This window comes from Miscanthus floridulus, chromosome 8 (assembly GCF_019320115.1).
Source record: "Miscanthus floridulus cultivar M001 chromosome 8, ASM1932011v1, whole genome shotgun sequence".
NCBI classification, from domain to species: Eukaryota; Viridiplantae; Streptophyta; class Magnoliopsida; order Poales; family Poaceae; genus Miscanthus; species Miscanthus floridulus.
Window position 1 is genome coordinate 210,745,707 of NC_089587.1, and position 14,973 is coordinate 210,760,679.

Sequence of the window (14,973 nt, forward strand, 5' to 3'; positions counted from 1 at the left end):
ATTCATTTCAACAGTCATAACACAAACGTAAACTTGTTTTAGTGAATGCATATCAAGGTTTGCAATTTGACCAAATGCCTTGCAATGCATATGATGACATGTCATGTTTTTAATATTTAAACACCCGGGGTGTTACACGTGGCATTGACACCTTCAGTCAATAAGAAGCTAGGCGAAACTTCTCACCTCACTGTGGGAGAAACACCTTCAGTCACGGTGCCTTCTAATTGTGTGCAGCACATGGCGGACCCACAAGACCTTCCCATGGAGCGAATGATAATGCAATTTGATACCTCTATTGATGAGACTGTTTCAATGGAAGATGCTTATGAGAAAGCTGACTCACCCCCCATTGCCCTCGTTGTCACTAAGGATGGATACAACCAACCTTCTGCCGAGATCAAGGAGAGAGAGCCTCAGTCATCAAACGACCTGGTCTTGGAAGCTACTATTCCCTTAGATATCAACGTCATGAAGATTGAAGGACTACAGGGTACCACCCATAATGAGGATATTGTGTTGGTGGAAGATGGATCTAATGATGAGGAAGAAGACCCTACTGCTGCCTTCGTTGATGATAACCCTACCTTGTCGCAGCCCCCAATTGATCTACTGCTGGAAGTGATGCCACCTCCAGATGATGACATGCATCTCCTACCAACGAGGACGCCTTCAACAACACAAACAAGACACAGGCGCAAGTCTTGCGATAGATCGTCGTCTTGTCAGAGTGCTCACCTTGCCCAGCGCAATAGTTTGAGGAACTTGGGAATCATTGAAAGGTCCTTGTTTGGTTTTGGTAATTGAATGACAACCTTAGGTGGACTAATATGTGTTTAATATAAAATACACATGTGATTAGTCCACAGGTACATGCGTGTGAGCAACATATGCCATGGAGGTGAAAATGGCTCGGAGATGTTGCAAAGCTCACACATGTGATGAAGGAGCTCATTGCACATGAGACATGACATTGAGTCATGTGATCAAGGTGGAGAAGATCAAGACATGACTTGGCTCGACGGATCAGTTTCAAGTGTGAAGGGCAAGTTGAGTGATGACTTGGCACCGATGGACCGAAGCAACGGTGAAGAGCAAGTGAAGTCAAGATCGATGAACCAATATGGTCACATGATGATATAGAGTGGATCATATCATTATTGATCATGTTGGTGCATGTGTTGCATCAACATTGGAGGAGATGGAATGGAATGCGCAAGGCAAAGGTATAACCTAGGGCATTTCATTTCACCGGTCATAGGTGTGTAGAGAAGTTGATGACCGGGTTTAGGATAGATGGCCGTACTATCAAGAGGGGCAAACTTGTTTGCATATCGGTCATCTAGTGCCATTCGAGTAATCTAACTTTGTATCATTGCTAGGATCGAGTGGCGTGGCAAGTTGAGTGGCTAACTCCTTAAAAATGATTGTGAAAATGCTAACACACATACGCTTGGTGGTGTACACTTGGTGGTGTTGGCACATTTGCTAAGGAGAAGAAGTTGGAGTTGAAGTGGATCAACTCGGTGAAGAAAAGGAAGCGAAAGGAGGTCACTGTGAGTAACTGGACACTGGCCTCAGCTAGACCTACACGTACGGTCAGTGGCAGTAGTGAAGCGCAGGCGTCGGTCTTTGACCAGACACTAGCGTTGAAAGTGACCTAACGCACAGGGGCCGCGTTCGGTCAGAGCTGACGTACGCTAACGCAGTAGCGCGGGCGTAGCGATGACACATGGTAGGCGATGAAGGACTGAACACTAGTGCTGCATTCGGTCATGTCTAACCTGACACGTCCGATCGCGTTTCGAGCGCTCTGGGAGCTCTCTGGAAACGATCTAACATGGCTCGGGCACAGCGTCAGAAGGAGGGATCGGCACGTCCGATCTGTTTCTCGGTGAGAGCGGGTTTGCGAGGACCTAACGCGGCACGGCTATGTTCAGTCGTGCTCCTGTGAGTCCGGTCGTCACTTGATTATTGAGGTGGTGTCAGTGACCGTTGAGATCAGGTGGCTCTAGTTGAACGCAGAGCAACACATGGACGGCGTAGCATGACCGGACGCTGGCCGAGTGTGTCCGGTCATCTTGACCGGCGCGTCCGATCACCTGAGATGTGCCCAGTAAAGGGGTACCTTGGGAGAAAATCACCATATCAACATTGTCTTCATCATCTTCTCGGTGGTTTGCATTCCGCAAAACACAAGCTTGTATTACTTTCATATACTTTGTGCTTGTGTAGTTGCTCTTGTGACTAGTTTAGCTTTAGTAGCTTGCAAGTTGCCTTCTTGCTTGTGTAGCATAGAAGTAGCTCCCTAGCGTGGCTAATTTGGTTTTAGTAACCTTGTTAGTCACATTGCTTAGTTTGTGTAGCTAAGTATTTTGCGCTCTCTAATTTGGCTTGTGTAGCCTTGTTATTGAGCATTGCTAGTGAGCTTAGGAGCTTTGTGCTTTTGCATCACTAGTTGTGTAGGAGCTCCCCCGGTTTGCTTAAAGTACTAGTTGCATAGGTTTGTGTGACCTTGCTCTAGAATTGTTTAGGTGATTTCTAGCTAGCTCGGCACCTTTGTTGCTTCTTTAGGATCTTTTAAGGTGCTTGTGAACTTAGATAGAGGGGTGTAGTCTTGGTTAGACTGATAGTTTTAATTCTACATTTGTTTTGGATAACTGACACGATTAAGTTTTAGAAAGGACTATTCACCCCCCCCTCTAGTCCACCATCTCGACCCTACATGTGGTATCGGAGCTTGGTCTCTCATTTGTGGTCTTCACCGACCAGAAAGGATTGCATCTAGTGGGATAGATGAGTGTGACACATTTTTTTATGGCACACACTTTACACGGTGGAAACACCATATGCTTGATCATTTTTGTGCAAAGGGATCTAAGTTTTGGTGGGTTATCACAAGTGGTCTCACCTATGTCTTGGACCATAAAAATCTAACCAAAGCTCAAAAGGTTCTCTTTGAACTTGATTCCGATGCTTATTTATTTCTAATCGATGCTTTGAACTTTGAGTTGTTCTACAAGGTGAACCATAAAGAAACCATCCATGAGTTGTGGGAATCAATCAAGCACACCTTTGATGACTCCTCCACATGGGATGATGGCAAGTTCAAGAAGGAGGATGGGCCCAAGAAAGATGCACATGAGGGTATTGAGCATGACCATGATTTGATGATTGTGGAAGATTGCTCCACCTCATGGTCAAGTGATGATGATGATGATATTACCACAAGATCACTTGACAAGATTGATGATGATGCCACAAGTGATGCACATGATGATTCTAACTCAAGCACAGTTGGTGGTGATTTTGATGATGTTGGTTCATGCTCGAGCTATGAAAATGATGCTACTACAAGCTCTCCATCATCACCATATTGCTTCATGTCACAAGGTGACACAAAGGTACAAGATGACAATGTGGTTGATCATGTTGATTCATATGATGAGCTTGTTAGTAGACTTGCTAGCATGACCATGTCTTTAGAAAATGAGAAAGCTAAAACATTGAAATTGGAAAATGAAAACTCATTTCTAAAGAACTCATGTGAAGAACATAAGCACTTACTTGATGTTCTTAAATCTTCACATGGTGAGCTAAAATTAACTCATGAGATACTACTTGCATCTCATAAAGAATTATTAGAACAACATGCTTCTCTCATTAAAGCTTTTTCAACGAAACTTAAAAAGAATGAGATATCATCACATGAGTCAAGTGATCAATTGCAACATGTGGCTAACTCTTGTGATGTAGGGAAGAAGCATGTATCTACCTCTTGTAATGATTTATTAGAAATGTCATGCTCTTCACATATAGATGCTTGTTCTACTTCCTTGTCTTGTGAGACTAACCTTTTGAAGGAGAACAATGAGCTCAAGAATGAAGTGAAGAAATTGAGCAATAAGTTAGAGACATGCTACAACTCAATAGTCACCTTTGAGCATATATTGAAGACTCAAATAAACTTTGGTGACAAGAGTGGCCTTGGCTTCAAAAGGAAAATGACAAAGGGTGAAAGAAAAAGGGCAAACAAGATGAAGAAGCAACTACAATTGAAGTTGTCTCACTCCATATGCTACCGGTGCTATGAAGCAGGACACCTTGCAAATGGATGCCCAAACATTGAGAAGCTCAAGAAGATGAAAGAAGAAGAGAGGCTCAAGCATGTGAAGTGCTTCAAGTGCCGCATTTGGAGTCACCTTACCTCAATGTGTCCAACCAAGAAATTGGTGAAGCGACAAGAAGAGCCTCAACCAAAGCCACAAGATGAGCAAGAGAAGACACCCCAAGAGCAAGTCAAGATCAACCATTGAGATGGAGGCAACTTGAAGAAAAAGATGAAGAAAAGAAGAAGGGGTGGAAAGGCAAGGCATCCAATGCAAATTCAATATGCCGAGATAATGAGCAAGAATGAAGAAGAGAAGGTGTATGCTCACATCAAGTGCTTCAAGTGTGAAGATATGGGATACTTTGCCTCGAAGTGTCCTACCAATCTTGAGAAGAAGGTTCAAGCAACTCATGAGGGGAAAGGCAATGAGAAGCAACAAATGAGCAAGGAAGAAAAGGCTCAATCAAAGAGAGTTTGCTACTCATGTCAGGAAAGGGGATACATGGCTCATTCATGTCCCATAGGCTATGCCTAAGTATGTTGTACCTAACTTGAGAGGATCCAAACTTGTTTGGGTACCATCAAAAGGTGGATGAATGTGTGTAGGTACCATGGCATTGGAAGCTTGATTCAATTGATCTCACATTGTTCATCATATGTTGAGTCAAGTTATGAAGCTTAGTGCATATCCTATCCCAATGCCAAGTCAAGTTGAGTGAAGTCCAAGTGCTATCAACATACAAGTGCATTGTGTCAAGTTGTTAGTGCTTTATTGGAATATTTGATGACTTGCAATAGTTTGAGTTGAAGCATGCAAATTGAAGGATCATGAGCTAACCAAGATATATTTTTTGTTGATCATTTTACTTGGGTGCATGAGTTGATTAAATTGGATAAATATGCAATGTTGCTTGCTATAAGATGATCTAATGGATAAATGCTTAGTAATCAAGTTTGGATTGATTTGTGTTGTATAAATTCATAAGATGATCTTTAGTCAGTGGATTGAATGGATTTATGTCTTGTGAAAGTATTCAAACAAGCTGATTTCAAGTTTGGTTCAATTTGATGAAGAATAGCTCTACAGTTGAAATCTGTCCTATATTTGAAAATCTGAGTGAGCTGTGATACTAGCCATGTTTGAGTGATAAAAAAATTATTGGATTGGCATGAAAATTGGTGTACATGCTCTAGACATATGGTACGAGATTCTGTAGAAATTTCATGAGAATTGGATAAGAGATGCTTCGGTTTTAGAGTAGATCTTGTCAGCTATAGTGTAGAAGTTTTCAGCATATAGCAGTGGTGGAAGAATTAAAATCTAGCAGCAATCTAGAAGTCAAATGAAGCTAAAATTTTTATAGCTGATATATTACTTAGTAAACCACATCTCCATCAAATTTCGTGTTATTTGGATTTGTACATTGGGATATATAGATATTTCTTTGAAGGGTACAGAATCTGCCAAGAAAAGTGACAATAATTGGATTGATCAAGAGTCACTTTAATTGAAAGGTCCTCGAGTTGGAAACATGTTTATAAGTGTTTGAGGTACCTAAGTTTGGTTTTGAGATGAGATAGAAGCATGAAAAGAAAATAGTACAAGGCCATTTGATTGTGGAGTGTACTTGGGACATATTTGGTACTCAAATTGAAGATCAAGACCAAGCTCAAGATGAAGATGAAGTTTAAGTTCTAGTAATCATTGGAGATCATTTAGTAGAAATAAAAGGACTTAAACAAGTAGAAAAAAGGACTTAAAGAAGGATTCAAGGTTACTCATCAAATTAAGTCCATCACTTGGATCAATCAATCAAGTTTTTTCAAGTGAGTATCAAGAATGATTCTTTGGAGAGAGATAACTTCTCCCTAGTGTAGGGGCTTACCGCCTTTTGTAGGTAAACCAAGTGTGGTACTTGGAAGGGTAACATGGAAGTGGTGATCTAAAGGACATTTGAGATGCTTAGTTGAAACAATCTAAAGGGTTGATCAAGAGAGCAAGCAACACCCAAAAGAGAGCTAATCATGGCAATTCAAGTGGTATTTCTCATAGTTCTCTGATACAAGCATTGATCAAAAGAAGAAGCAAGCCAACCACATCATGATAGTGCACTTGATCATAAGTGGTTCTTAATTCATATAGGTGAAGATTGGACTCTATCTATGATGGTTGGTCTTCACCAAGCTATAAATTGGACTTCACATTGCTATTGAGGAGGCTAATTGGAATCAAATGACTATCCTCTACTCCAAGATAGCAAATGTATCATCATGTCGACACAGAACTTTTGCCTCCATGCCAAGGACACACGCAGCAAGCCGGAAGGGTCTGCTCACTAGAGCAGATTCGCTTGGCTTCAGCGCAAGGGTGGTCGATCCTGCACAATCCTCCTGAGACGTGTCGATCAATTTGACCCTGCAATTGGCAAGGAGAGAAAGCTTATCAGTAATTAAAGGCGGAACGTGCCGGTGTTAACAGATAGTTCCGAATGTGTTGCTCTAAGAGCCGATATGAGAGGAAATCGACTAAATAGCCAATTCCAGCATATTCATAAGAATAAATCGATTAAAGCTCATGGGGTTGTATAAGAAGGATCGGTTATCATTTAGGATAAATGTTATTTAAGCAGATATTAATCAATAGCAATAAGATATCAATGATGATTGGTTTATACTGAGCCAATGATTACAAGTAACCGAACCCCTTTTATTTAAAGAAACGATTCAACACCTCTTAACCATTTAATAAAGATAAATCAAATGAACATGTTAGATCTCATCTATCGCCATGACCAGTGGGGCATGAGGCAGAATCATGCAGGCCGTAGAAACAACAATAGACTTGATGACCCTAACTCATTACTAATATTAGTGGGGCATGAGGCAGAATCATGCAGGCCGTAATACAATAACAAGATAATGGGCTAACAGATCTTTCAACTTATCTCTACTTCAATGATCTTGTAATGTGAACTGTTCGTGGAAGCATTCGATATCGGCTAAACAGCCAATTCAGGCATAGCGCACAGCTAAGGTCATGCCTTCTCAGGAATGGGTCTACTAACTAACGATCCCCACTCCACGATGCCAATAGTGGGGTGAGAGGCAGAATCCCACAGGCTGTGATGACGGACCATGGAACGGTTTTCATTAACTAATGGATCTACTCAAGATCGGACATGCCTTAACCGCACGCTATGCACAATTAAGATTGACACAAAATAGCCGATGAAAAACATAACTCATCATTTAAGATGTAGATTAGATCAGTTTTAGATTAGCAAACGATGAGTTAAACAAGATATAAGGCTGATCCAAATCAATCTCAATGGGGTAGAGTGATATTGCTGTAATTAGATAAACAATGAAAGCAATAAGCAATATCGATAACTTAATGAATCTACCAAAGACTGCCATACTAAGGTAGAGCCGATAACTTGACATTGATCTAATTTAAGCAGTGGGGTGTGAGGTAGAATCACAGAGGCCATACTTGAATTAGACAAGAATCGATAACTAGCCTATACCAGAGTCGCAGTGGGGGTCGACCGGATCGATGCAGCCATACGAATAGAGGTATAAACCATGACGGTACTTATAGACAAGCAGTGGAGGTCGACCGATTGATGCAGCCATACTCGCTGAAGAACCTGCCGAGATCTACTCTACTCCTACTCCTAAGGGGTGGCCGGAGCCAAAAAAGTAATTGACTTTGTATTTGATTGATTGATGTCCTTTACAATAGCCGGGGTTTGGTATTTATACCCGGAGCCTAAAAATGAACCTTGCTTGAGTACGACTCAATACAATCTTTGGCATAATGAAAACATTCCTAATTTAAGATAACTTGGACTCTAATCTTTCCCTTTTTGTAGAGTCCAGCATGTCTCATCCCAGCGCCGATCATAGCCTCTGTCGTTATCTGCCGGCGCTATCTGAAGGAAGCCGATTCTAGCGCTGCATCCGAATCAGCTAGTTCCGATCCACACACAATTGATCCCTTGCTGACATGATTTTGGGAGTTCTTGAGCTCTTGTGATCCTCCTTCCAAATTTTGGTGTAAACACATGCCCCCCAATTTTGGGATAAAGTAATTTTATTCCAAAATTATCTTGTCTGCATCCTTGATTGGTCCACAGTCACGGGTAGAGAACCTTGATCTGGGGTCCACCGTTTGTCGCCGCTTACATCCATTCATGAGCCCATGCCTCAAAACCTTTGCAAGAGCACCACTATTTCACAGGCATTTGGATTCACCTTCCCGAACCGGCTATAAAACGCTCATCTGACCCTGGCGAGAGCAACTCAATACTTCAGCCATGTTTTTCTTCCATCTGTCTTTTTGAGTGCTCCCAACCCCGCTAGACCCTCCATGGCCTATCTCCTTGCGATAAAGATCTTGAGTGGTTAGAAGAATTCTTGTGCATAGGGTGATTGTGTCACCCATTCTAGCACCTTGTCGGGCAAGAGGATCAGCTACTGCGGCTAGAAGAAGTCTTGTGACGCACTTGCGTCTTCTCACCATGCTCGTAGAGCTGTTCCAGTGTTTGTAAGGGCTAGAATGTGTGGACACTTTACCCCTGTTCGTTCCATCAAATGCCTATCGGGAGGTTTCTTTCTAGCGGCTTCCCCAGTCACCCAAAAACCTATGGGTATCTGCTAGTCAGGCGGCCTTTCCTTTTCTTGTTGCAATTTTACCAACGGGCCGATGTGACTTGGTTCATGATGACTTTCGGCCTTGTGGGGATTCGAACTCCCTTCAATCCAAAGAGGCCTTGGTGTGTTGATCACTGGTAAATATAAATCTTTTGTATCTATCCCATGGCATTCTATAACTTGGGAGAGCAATGAGTTTGAATCTGTTATCTCTTCGTTTTTGTTACCTGAATCTTCGGAGCATCGACCCCTTTCCGTATCTGATTTCAAATTCATACCACTGGCGAGATCTACCCCCACGAGCTATATATGTAAGGCCATGGCTAGGGATCGAAAAACGACTCGCTTCAATTGATCGGTATTGCCAGAATCTTGCTGAATGTCTCTCCCTTGCAGAATCGGCTCTGGCTATGGTTCGATGTCGATCACTTCTCGAAGTCGATGATATATAATAGCCAAAGTGTTCCCCAGCCTGTAGTCTGTAATATGTGATGCTAGCAAACAATTCCTCTGTCTTGGACAATTTCTTCTTTTGTTCCATACTCCATGCTACGTGCATTACTCTGTTCATGTTTGCTTTGCTCTTGTGGGCGACACACGTTGTACTAGCTATTAGAGCTATCAATTGAGCAAATTGGTTGCCCAGTATTAATCCAAACGTTAGGGTAATATTCCTTCAAATATTCCCTATCTAATTGCTCTGCCAAATCCTTCTTCTTCTTTTAGTATTTCCAAAATATAAGTATTACCCGACACACAGCGCTTGACCCGATAAGGTCATTCTTAATCAGACAACCATTTTTGTTGAATTTGTTGCCCTTTGATTCGATCGTCAATTTTACTCTCCAGTCCAAATCTTCCTCAGAGGATTACTCATTCTCGACCTTTTAATCGTAATATTTGTGACTTTTGGTTTATTGGTTTCAATGCCCTTTCAAGAATGAGTAGCCGAAGGCAACTTAAGTCTTCTAAGTCACCCATCACAAGACCCTGGTAGACTTTGGCTGATAAATTACTTTGCATCATAACACGCCTTGATCCATTTTGAACTTCCCAAGAACAAACTGCATCATGTTTTATGCACAAGTTCATAAGGCGATCACATCAGCTCCTCTGCCCCTGGTCATTAAGGGCAATCCATTCCTAGTCTTTCCCAAAGTCTTGTCTCCTTTTTCCAAGATGAAATAGGCTCAGAGGAGTTTGTTCGATCGTGAAACCCTTCTGGCTAGGGGAACTCGAATAGGAAAGAGGCTAAGGAACCATTACAGCCAATCGATCACTTCTGCTTTGGCAACAGGGCCGATTCTGATAATAGCCGATTCTAGACTCCCGATCTTAATCCCACTTAGGTCCAAAAAACATGACTTTCATTAAGAGAGACCTTCGATCTCCTATCCTTAGTCGCCAGACGTCGTATTCTCTTTGGCATTGGTGAAGTGGCGTTCTGCCTTCTATTAACTACGGTTGCCTTTTGCGTGTCCCGAGGCATACGTCCCTTCGCTTCGTGCCTTCAAATACCAGGTGAGGGCTTCGGCCTCAAACACATATCCATTCGCAACTGTTCTTTTGCTCTCTTCTGCCTGCCAAAAACCTTGTAGTAGTTTTCTTCCTCCCTTCCGTAGTTCCAACTATCTCTTATGGCTAGCGAGGGTAACCGAGGCAAGCGCGCGGCAGAGGAGGTTCTCGAAGGGGACATGCCGACGAACCGGCGTCTCCGACGCATGAGGTAAAAATCATGAATTCATATGTGTGAGCTTCAAACCAAACACTCTAGCACATATGTAGGGAGAGCTAATACTATCAATTTGGGTTTGTGGTACTTGTCCAAAATCATTTACACATGGTAAAGTTGTTTGGGCAAGCAACATGAATTCATTTGAGCTTAATTTCCATATCTTTGTAGAGTTGTCATCAATTAACAAAAAGGAAGAGATTGAAAGCTCTTTGTTTGGTTTTGGTAATTGAGTGACAACCCTAGGTGGACTAATATGTGTTTAATATGATATACACAGGTGATTAGTTAACAGGTGCATGTGTGTGAGCAACATATGCCATGGTGGTGAAAATGGCTCGGAGATGTTGCAAAGCTCACACATATGATGAAGGAGCTCATTGCACATGAGACATGACATTAAATCATGTGATCAAGGTGGAGAAGATCAAGACATGACTTGGCTCGACGAACCGGTTGCAAGTGTGAAGGGCATGTTGAGTGGTGACTTGGCGCCGATGGACTGAAGCAACGGTGAAGAGCAAGTGAAGTCAAGATCGATGAACCAATATGGTCACATGATGATATGCAGTGGATCATATCATTGTTGATCATGTTGGTGCATGTGTTGCATCGATATTGGAGGAGATGGAATGGAATGCGCAAGGCAAAGTTATAACCTAGGGCATTTTATTTCATCGGTCATAGGTGTGTAGAGAAGTTGATGACCGGTTTAGAATAGATGGCCGTACTATCAAGAGGGGAAAACTTGTTTGCATATCGGTCATCTAGTGTCACTCGAGTAATCTAACTTTGCATCGTTACTAGGATCGAGTGGCGTGGCAAGTTGAGTGGCAAACTCCTTAAAATGATTGTGAAAATGCTAACACACATACACATTATGGTATACACTTGGTGGTGTTGGAACATTTGCTAAGGAGAAGAAGTTGGAGTTGAAGTGGATCAACTCGGTGAAAAAAGGAGGCGAAAGGAGGTCACTGTGAGTGACCGGACGCTGGCCTCTGCTGGACCTACACGTTCGGTCAGTGGCAACAGTGAAGGCGCAGGGGTCGGTCTTTGATCAGACGTTAGCGTTGAAAGTGACCTAACGCGCAGGGGCTGCGTTCGGTCAACGCTGACGTATGCTGACGCAGTAGCATGGACATAGCGATGACACGTGGCAGGCGATGAAGGATCGAACACTGGTGCTGCATCCGGTCATGTCTAACCTGATGCGTCCGATCGCGTTTCGAGCGCTCTAGGAGCTCTCTGGAAACAATCTGACGCGGCTTAGGCACGACATCAGAAGGAGGGATCGGCGCATCCGGTCGGTTTCTCGGCCAGCGTCCGGTCATGCTCCTATGAGTCCGGTCGTCACTTGACCGTTGAGGTAGTGTCAGTGACCGTTGAGATCGGGCGGCTCTGGTTGAACGCAGAGCGACACGTGGACGGCGTAGCGCGAGCGGACGCTGGCCCGGTGCGTCGAGTCATCTTGACCGGGGCATCTGGTCATCCCAAGTTGTGCCCAGTGAAGGGGTACAATGGCTCTTTTCGTGTGGGGGCATATAAATGGCCCCTTGGTCGGCCTTTGACCGTTAGCTGAGCACCCTTGAGCCTTGGTGGCTTGTGTAGGTGTGCTTGGGAGCCCACTAACTCACTTGAGCTTGATAGTATACATCCGATCAAGTGAGTGAGTGAGTGATTCTATTGCGATTGCATAGTGAGGTTGCATCGAGTGGCACTAGATGTTCGAGTTGCAAGCTAGTGGTGCTTGTTACTCTTGGAGGTTGCCACCTCCTAGACGGCTTGGTGGCTTGCGACTCCATTGAAGCAAGCGAGCAGATTGTGCGGTGCTCCGGAGGAGAATTTGTGACGACGATTGTGCTCACTCCGCGGGGATCGTGAAGAGCAATTCTAGTTGAGCGTGTCATTGAGCTACCCTTACTTTCGGGGTAGGTTCTTATGGTGCCCGACGTGTGGGTTTGGCGGGTGATGCCAATTAACCACCGAACCACCACGTGAGCAGTCAACACAACGGGAATGTAGCTTGGTGGCAACCAAGTGAACCTTGGGAGAAAATCACCATGTCGACATTGTCTTCATCATCTTCTCGGTGGTTTGCATTCTACGAAACACAAGCTTGTATTACTTTCATATACTTTGTGCTTGTGTAGTTGCTCTTCTGACTAGTTTAGCTTCAGTTGCTTGCTAGTTACCGTCTTGCTTGTGTTGCATAGATGTAGCTCTCTTGCGTGGCTAATTTGGTTTTAGTAACCTTGTTGGTCACATTGCTTAGTTTGTGTTGCTAAGTATTTTACGCTCTCTAATTTGGCTTGTGTAGCCTTGTTATTGAGCATTGCTAGTAAGCTTAGGAGCTTTGTGCTTTTGCATCACTAGTTGTGTAGGAGCTCCCCCGGTTTGCTTGAAGTACTAGTTGCATAGGTTTGTGTGACCTTGCTCTAGAATTATTTAGTTGAACTCTAGCTAGCCCGACATATTTGTTGCTTCTTTAGAATCTTTTAAGGTGCTTGTGAACTTATATGGAGGGTGTAGTCTTGGCTAGACCGATAGTTTTAATTTTGCATTTGTTTCGGATAGCCGACGTGATTAAGTTTTAGAAAGGACTATTCACCCCCTCTAGTCCGCCATCTCGACCCTGCAATCATTACGAAGGATGGGAAGTTTGATCAGGATGCAATTCAACACTATGCAGACTTTCTAAAGGAACTAGTACCACCAAATCTTCTCAGCTCTCTTATGCGCGCGAAAGGTCATGCCTTTTGAGACCTTGTGGCGAGGATTTTGTTGCCTCTTTGTTACGAGGGTTGTGTTCCAAAGGTTTGGTGTAGTGCGTTCCATTCCTTCAGAGTTGCTTTAGGTGGTTTTGGGTTGTTGGTTGTTGTGTCGCTGCTGGTGATCTACCTTCGAAGGGTGCTCTTAGTCGCTATGTTGTACTGCTTAGTCTGAGTCTCTTCTTTTTAATATAATTGACAGCTCTAACTAGTGCCTATAATATTACAATGAGAGAATTATGGTAGCCAAATTAAGTTTTTTGAAAATCTAAAAGGACGACATCATCTGTGAAGTTCTAAACGTCGATGTCATCTGTGAAGGGGGCTGTCACGCCCAGCTTAAGTATCAGCTTCGAGTTCAACTTTTGCGCCGGGCCTCGTCGGCAGGCCACTCCTATATATGCACGTCACATTGCCAGCTTGTTCGTTACAGCTGGGCTATTGTCCTGCTGCCTGCCTATTGGTTCATGCATACGTGGTCGCTTTTCGTAATCCATACAAGAACCAGTTGAAAAGTCTCTGCGCACGAAATTCCCTAGTTATTAAAGTGAAAACGGCATAATCTACTAGTATAGTAATTTACTCTAAAAAACTGTTGGCTGATTTGGTTTATAAGTTATGGCTGAAAGTATCGTTGGCTGGTTTGGTGTGAGAGAAAAATATTATTCGTTAGCTGATAAATCATATCTTATAAGCCAAATACAACCGAGCGTAGGCTGAAGACCGATACGTCCTGGAAATTGGTCTGCTTTTGGCTTGCGTCACGCGGAGTTCAAACAGATGTCTGAGATGTTGGGATGACTGGGACGGACGGACGAACGCCGGCCGGTCGATCAGATCAGGATTCGCAAGCGGACATTCTTGCTGTTGGTGTCACAGTGTCGCAGACGTGCCCGCGCGCCGTGCATACACGCCGGCCCGATCGGATGATCATCACAAGTCGCAAGAGAACATCTCTTTTCGAAAGACGCAACAGAACATTTCTGGCTGTTAGTTGGTGTCACACGATCTCAGGCGTACTCACCGTGCAGTGCATACAAGTAAGCAAGCCTAGCCAACTAGGTACGTACAAACATGCATGTATTGGAGTATTGTTTACGTATATACGTGCAGGACTGAGCAACTCGCCGAAAATATCCAGCCCGATGCCCCGATTGGTCTGGTTCTTGAACATCTATACAGGACAGCAGGTTTCTGTGTCGCAGTGCGTCAATATATATACGGCGAGCCTAGTGCCCGGACGTCTGGCCCTTTGGCCTACGTCCGGACGTGGCTCCCGTTCGTCTGCTCATGTAAAATCAAATAGAATTGTGTCTGTTGCGCCCGCACAATAGGAGAGTGCGACCGTCGCGCGCCCACGTCACCACGCGCCTGCGCCCCTGCTCCCAACCACGAGATGCACCAAAAGGTGGGAGGAGTGGAGATGCAACACCTGATCTACTTTCAAACATTCAAAAATAACGGTTGTAACATACGTCTGAAGACAGTTGAAACACTTAAAACATGCTTATGAAACACTTGAAAAACACAACTGAAACACACTCGAAACCATTGAAACCATACGCAACATCCAAATAAAACACATGCAACATATATATGAAACATATGCAACATCTAGATAAACACAATTGCAACATGCATCCGAAAAACACAGATAAAAATACCTCTAAAAATATCTGAAGCGCTCGAAACATACTATTACA